The 7,660-nt window shown below is 41.1% G+C and overlaps 1 long non-coding RNA gene across 1 annotated transcript in view; it reads right to left on the bottom strand.

The window, feature by feature from the left end:
• LOC306652354 overlaps positions 1 to 7,660 on the bottom strand; it is a 908,127-nt gene that overhangs the window by 23,476 nt on the left and 876,991 nt on the right. The gene's annotated exons all lie outside the window — the stretch shown is intronic.

Genomic DNA, 7,660 nt, shown 5'->3' with positions numbered 1-7,660 from the left:
TGAGCAAGGGTTTATCAGACCCAAGTGCAGGATCTTTCTGGAGGAAGGACAGGGGTTGAGATGAGTCTGGAACCAGGTGATCAGATGGTGACATTGTGCATCCCTGATGCTGGTTGAGAGCCCATATTTGAATCATGAGGCCTGGGGCCAAATCCCCACCCTGTACTTCCTCTAGTGATGTGACATGGGCCAATGATATAAGCAGTGCGTGCCTCAGTCTCCCCATGTATAAAGTAAGGACAATGCTAATACCTGCTTCATACAGTCATGGTGAGAAATAGCTCACTTATGGAAACTCAGGGAATAGTCCTGGCTGTTAGTGCTGGGTAGCATCATGTGCACTATAAATGCTGGACGTTCTGTGACAACCACCACCATCCTTGTACCTTCTTGCTGCAAAAGTCCCTGGGAGAAAAATGTTGATGTTTGAAAAGTTTCCTCATCAGCTAGTTTAGGAAACATTGAGATTAAACAGTTTTCTGTATGCCTTAGGACTTCCCTGAACCATGGCAGTGCTAATATCCTGGTCATGCTCAAGAAATCAGGGGAGGGCTGGGGCTGTGACCCAGTGGTAGAAAACTCGCCTGGGATGTGTGAGGCACTGGGTCCAATTCTCAGCACCACATATAAATAAATTTAAATAAATAAAAGTCTATCAAGAACTAAAAAATATATTTAAAAAAAGGAAAGAAATCACGGGAGTGAGGAGAGTAAGAGGAATGATCCTTCAGATGTATTTGGCCATGGAAACCTGTTGGAAAAGTGCTTCCCATGGTTAGTGGAAGGTGGAACCCACTTTGAGAAGCTCTAGTTTGGGCCAAGAACAGGATCTTGGGCTGATCTGGTGGCCCTGTTGGCTGTGTGCCTTCCCACCAGGTGCAGGAGAGGAAAGACACTGCTGTTGCACACTGGATGGGGTGTGGAGGCCCTATTAGGTGCATTCCTGAGGTTCCAGGGGACTAAGAGGAAAGATCAACTAGTTCCCAAGCCTGAACTAACAGAAAGGTGGTTTTGCTTTTTGCCAAAAATACTCATTTTTTAAAAAATTATAGGAGTAATGTCCATGTTCTGTAAGAATTCAAAGATGAATACAGGTGTATAAAATTTAAAATGAAATTGAAATATCAACTCTCCACTTTATTCTTCTAGTTCTGATTCCTGGGGCCTTAATTTGGTGTAGAATGTTTCATATATTTTCTGTGTTTATCCATAAGAATATCTTTATATCTTATCTGTATTTCTATAACTATAGATATGAAACCACAGACACATATATATATATCTTTGTAATTTCTTTCTGAGTCTATAGTATATATGACACATATATATACTTTATCTGTACTTTTATATCTATATCTATAGATACAAATGTACATATCTATAGATATGCAGATAGACTTATGTATATTTCTGTATCTACCTACATATTTATATATAGCTACATATTTTTAAATCTTATCTTGATCTCTTTATTTTTATTAATATTTATATATGTAGATATGTAAGACTATATATATCTAATATATAGATAGAAATCTACACCTCTATAATATTGATTTCTACCTTACTCTTTTTAAATGACATAAAATTGCATTTTAAGTAACCAATTTACTTTTATGTCAAGTGTCTTTCAAATCTCTAGGTGAAATACTGAATGCTAGCACCTCCTATGTGAATGGGACATAATTTATTCAAATTTCCCCTAATGACAGAGAGATGAGATTTTATTTTTTAATAAAAATTATTTTATTTTAAACAGTATTCCAATCAACATCTTTATAGCCTTCTGTACTAGTGCTTTTATTTTTAGATATTCCTAGAAATAAAACTGATTGATTTGTGTTTAAAATTTAAATAGAGAAGCCAGCTTACTGTCCCAGAATTTCATAGTACTCCTAACCACCAGCAGTTTCTGAGTCTCCATGTTTACTGAGGAATTTAAAAGATTTATTAATTTCTGGGCTCAATTCTAGCTGTACTAATTTAGCACCTCTGGGAATGCAGCCCAGAATCTATGTTAAAAGGTCTCCAGGTGCTCTGGTAATCCTCCCAGTTGGGGAGGCCCCAGTCTAAGGACAAGTTGGTTGAGACACTACAGTGAGTAGGTCTCACTGAACACCATTCTCAACCTGCTTGGCTATGTCTTGCCTTTAGCTGCCTATTGGCATTGGGGTAGACTGCACTAGGAATGGACAGGCCTCACTCATTCTTGCTTGACACCAGGGGGTTGATTTCTTGCTAACTTAAGAGCCCCAGGTGGCATTTCTGGTGAAGGGTATCTCTTCTCCTCCGAGGGGTTCAGGCCCCTTCTTTCACTCTGTGCTCCCACCATTTCCAGAGCCTCATGGTCGTGTGATCCAGCTGAAGGGGAAATAGTACTGAGGGAACCCACCTGTTTTTCCTGGCCTTTGCTTAGAAAGGGCTTCTTCTCTCACACCCTCTCCCATCCTATTGGCCAGATCCTGGCAGCATGGCCACTCCTAACTGCAAGGGAGGCTATGAAATGGAGTCTAATGATAGATCCAGAAGAGGAAACAGATGTTTGATGAAGAGATCAGAGCCTCAGTGGCAAATGTTTTCTGCTTTTAAAACAGCTTTGACAAGGCCATCTACAAAATATAAATTAAAATCCCCAAGAAGGACAAAAGAGGGGTTGTTTATCTCATTGTGAAAGACTAGCCTTCCCATGTGAAATATGCTTTTAAGGTTGGAATATGAAATAAAGAGGTGATAGGAGATGGCCCTGAGGCCCTTCAGAGCAGCACCCTGCAGCCATTGGTCCCTTCCACAGACACAGTCCAGCACAGATCTGCTGGCTCCTCAGCTCAGTGAAAAGCCTTTGCATAGAAATGATTATTATTTAGGTGTAAAAATCAACTCCACACAATATGGCAAACAGTTGCTAAGGTCATACTAATGTGCACAGAAATTATTGCTGGGTGAAGTAGCAGGTGGAAATGTTCTTTCTAGATTCATTCCCTTTCAAGTTTTCTTAGAGCCAAGTTCACACTAAAAACTGCATGATAATATTTGTAAATATACACAATATGAATCATTGGCTTAAAATTATACATGTGAATTATGACATACCAATTAACACAGTAGTATACAATGGATATCCAATACATTCATGCACTTCATTTTTCTTTTTGCAAAAGCCTTAGGCATGCTGTAGTCTCACTAGATATGTTCTGTATCAGGCTTTTTTTTCCCCCCGACTTAACACACATTGAATCTTTCCTGTGAGTTCCCTCCACACTGTCTACTTCCCCTTCTGCTGGTTCAGATGAACATGAGGCCCTGGAGAATGGTGGGAGCCCAGACTGAAGAAGTCTGAACTTCTTGGGGAGGAGAGATGCCCTTCACCAGAAGTGCACACCCAGGGCTGTTAAGCCAGCAAGAAATCAGCCTCTCTGGCATCAAGCCTCATAAATGCACCTCCACCCTCTTTGATCTCTGTGTGGTACCCAGGCAGGGATGCCTGTTCTCCATGGTGGGCAGCCAGTTGGTTGCTAGGTGTTGCTCTTTCATATAATGCCGCAGTTAATACTCAGGTACACATTGCTTTGCTCATACACATAGGATCTCTGGGGCTGCTCCAGGAAGCAAACTGAGCCTCAGAGCCCACCTGCTGGTTCCCAGCTGACTAAACCTTCTGCTTCCTTCCCCCACCCCAGAGTTACGAGGAGCAGGAGCTGCTGCATCTCATCTACTACAGAGGCATCCAGCCTGAGATCCACAAGGCCATGGGGCCCTTCCTCCTGAGCCATTATGAGTTCAGGATGATGGAAGCAGGAAGGAGGTTGGTTACCCCCAGAAGGCTATGGGGTGTCCTACAAAAGGAGCTGGACACTGTGGGCCTGGGGAGCTCTGGTTCCATGTTGGACCAAGGTAGGCAGGAGACAAGGGGGGACCTCAAGGCTCATGGCTCCCCCACATTTCCTGTCCAATGGACATACAACACAAGTGGCATATGTCTTTTTTTAAATAAACCTTTTATTTTGAGATCATTATATATTAATACCCAGTTGTAAGAAATACAACAGAGGATATTGTATGTCCTTTACCCAGTTCCCCACAATTGTAACATCTAGCAAAACTGATGCAACTGATGCACCCCCACGGCCTCAGCACTGGGAGGACATACCTGTTGTGCTTGGGCTTCCCAGTCTCACACGCCCTCACCTGTTTGCACTGGGTGTGTGTTTGGTTGATTCTTTTGGTTTACTCACAGTGGAGATTCATTCCCACCTTCCCAGTCAGCATACAGAACATTTCCCTTGTCCCACTGACAGCCCTGACCTCTGGCAGCCACTCATCTGCTCTTCATTGCTGATTTTCTCAGTTCCAAAGTGTTAGACCAGTGGAATCACAAGTGTGCCACCTTTGGGGACTGACTCTTCTCAGGCAGCACAAGCCTCTGGAGATTACTCCTGGTCAGTGTACCTATAGTTGATTCCTTGATCTGGCTGAGCAGTATTCCATGGTCTGGGATCCTCAAGCTCTTCACCTGTCAGCAGGGAGTTCCGTTACTACAGTTTTTGGCTCTGTGAGCAAAGCTGCAGTGGACTTTTGTGTGCAGATTTTTGTGTGAGCATGGGTTGTCATTTTCCTGGGATAAATGCTCAACCATACCATTTGATGGGTCCCAGGGTAGCTGCATGTTCAGACCTTTGTAGTGACTGGGCCATTTTCCATTCCCACCAGCCATTGGAGCAGTCTACACCTGCATCTTGGTGGCAAAGATATTGTTCTAGTATGAGTGCAGGGAAAAAAATCTTCAAGGGTGAAATAAAGATGTATCATTTGTCATGGGTTTGATTATTGGCATAACTAAATTTTCATCATTTATGCCGAATCGTCTAGGGCTGGATGCCGGTGGTCTGGGCAGTGTGATGTGCATGTATAGTTGGAATGCTTATTTTGAAGTTGAAGACCTTGGTGAAACATACCATATTCAGAGAATAAATCCCTACCTCCCTGGACACAGGTATGGATCAAGTTAAGCATCTTAATATTTTGTCATTTTTCTCATTTGCAAATCAACATAGGTCACTGGTGCTAAGTTAAGTAGCTTGAAGAAAGAGAAAAATGAGAGAGGGAGGAGAGGGGGAAGAGGAGGGGGAGAGAGAGGAGAAGGAGACTTTGCTTTACATTTCCAGGTTTTTAATCTAGTTTTTCATGAGGTTTGGATACAATTAAGTCTCGTGAAAAATTCCTCCTTCATGATTAAGTTAACTTTGAGTTGATTTCTGTTCCTCACAAACAAAAGAAACTTGACAAAGACAAAGAGAAAGATGACAAAGCAGTTAGCATCCATTTTCCTGGCCTCCCTTCCTTCTTACCAAGTCAAGCCAGGCATAAAGGGTAAGAGAACAGGACTGATTGCTGTGTTATTTCAAGGTGATATTAAAAAGTTTTGGTATAACTAGATGGAATGTGTCCATATCAAGCTACCTCAGGAAGATAGCCTTATAGAAAAATGGGGTTCCAGTAGATTTTCAAGGAGTACTTGACCCTACTGGGGTTCAGAATGTGCTGCCCCAAGTGTGGAAGTTTGGCATTTGAGAAAAAAGCAACAGCAGGAAGGTCTCTCTCACCTTCCCTTCCTCTTCTTCCTTGAGCCAGACTTAAAAGTGAGATAGAAGAAAGGAGACAAAAAAATGAAAAGCAGAGTATAACTTTAATCTAAAAATCTTGTACTAAAGTTTCCTCATACCTTTTCTCACCAAAGCTGATTTTTCTCCCAGGCCTGTCATTCCCAAAATTTTAAGAAAACTATAAAACTTTTTTTCATCATCTTTATTGTATTATTATTATTACTAGGAATTGAACCCACTAAACCACTAAGCTACATTCTATCTATATGTAAATACATATATGTTTTATATTTTGTATACATATATATGTATATATATATATTTATTTTTTATATTTTAAAAATTTTTTGTGACACAGTCTCACCATGTTGCCCAGACTGGCCTTGAACTTGAGATTCTGCTGACTCACCCTCCTGCACCTTTGGAATTATAGGCGTGTACCACTACACACAACAAAAATCTAAAACTCTGTTTGAAAATGGTGAAATGTACTATTAAAAGTAGATTAAGCAAAGAGAGATATACTATTTTAAGAAACCTATAATATAGGATGCATTCTAAACATTTTATCTATTGATCAAATAATGGAGACAACATCCACCTAAAGATGTGGAGAACAGTCAGACAACTATAAATCATCTTGTGATTGAAAGGAAAATGGGACACAGATGAGCAACACAGAAGCCAGGTGAGGAGATCTGCACATACAAAGTTTTATTTGCCAGTCAGGGTCTGACAAAGGTCATCACTTAGGAAATCAAGAGAGGCAGAAAGAACTTAGCTCTGGGGTATTTCATAGGGCAGTTTGGGTGGCTTGCATAAGGTCACATGAGTTCATATGAGCTACTTGTGTAAGAACTTATGACGGGCTGACAGGACAAGTAAGGGGATGTTCCAGTGGGGTGGTTAATGACAGGTGGGAAGGGGAAGTTACATTTTAACTCTTATTTTCTCTGGAAGTACCCCTCTAGGAAGGGAAAGCAACTTATGGTAAGAATTTAAAATGGTTGCATAGATGCTAAGCCTTGGATCTAATAGTGATTACCAGACTGATATTCCCACATCAGAATGATATTCCCATATGCCTTCCCATGCCAGCCCCTCCCAAAAAGCCCTTTATAAGAACCTGGGGCCCTAGAAGTGTGTTTCAATAAGATAACCTGCTCTTTGTTTCTCCCTTCCTTTTCTGAATAAATCTTTGCTGGTGTCTCTGTCTGACGTCTTGGAATTCTTTTTGGTGGTATTTGTCAAGGATCACTATTATCCTCAGTTGAGGTCCCCCTCTTGGGGACCTCTTGGGACCTGTTCCAGTGACAGAAGAATTCCCTTGATGTTGCTCCAAAAAAGGTTAAATAACCTTCATTCTAGAGGGATCCTCTGTTTACATGGAGGAAAGGAACATCTTTATACTTAAACACAGAGAAAGGGCAAGGAGAATCCAAAAGAGGCCTTTTTCTCCTCCTTCTCTGAGTTCATTGGCATCAGATTCTACCATCTTTGTTCACTTACACATCTGTGACACTGAACAAAGACTCATTGCCTCACATGTGTAAAAGCCATTACTACAACTTTTTCTTTTTTTATTTTCCATAAATAAAAAGCTTTTGAGAACTGACTGTCAAGAAGAAAGAAGTCTTGCTCAAATCTATCTCCACCACTGGTTCTGTTTGCAGTTATAGGAAGGGAGAGAGGAGAAGCTGTTTGTTGATTGGATAGTGAAATGGGGGTTTCAGGGTTCTTTTCTGCAGGCATAGATGGTCATGTCTCTTCACAGGTTGCATGTTTCTTCTTGGGGAGGGAAGTTATGTTCTGCAGCTCTGCGTGGGTGGTCTGGAGCTCAAGACATCAAAATTGTGTGTTGGGGGCCGGCTTCTTCTGCACATGTCCATTATTGAAAAGCCACTTTCAAACCATCCTTAAGTGAATTCTGGAGGGTTTAGCTGAAAAAAATACTTAAGCTTTTTGTTATTTAAAGAATTTATGTCTGTGTGTGCGTCCACACCTTAACCAATTTAGAAAATACACAGATTTCCCTGATTTTTAGGATCTTTATTTCCTTA

This window comes from Sciurus vulgaris (assembly GCF_902686455.1).
Source record: "Sciurus vulgaris genome assembly, contig: HiC_scaffold_178_arrow_ctg1, whole genome shotgun sequence".
Classification (NCBI taxonomy): Eukaryota; Metazoa; Chordata; class Mammalia; order Rodentia; family Sciuridae; genus Sciurus; species Sciurus vulgaris.
This window is presented reverse-complemented; position numbering and strand designations above follow the sequence as displayed.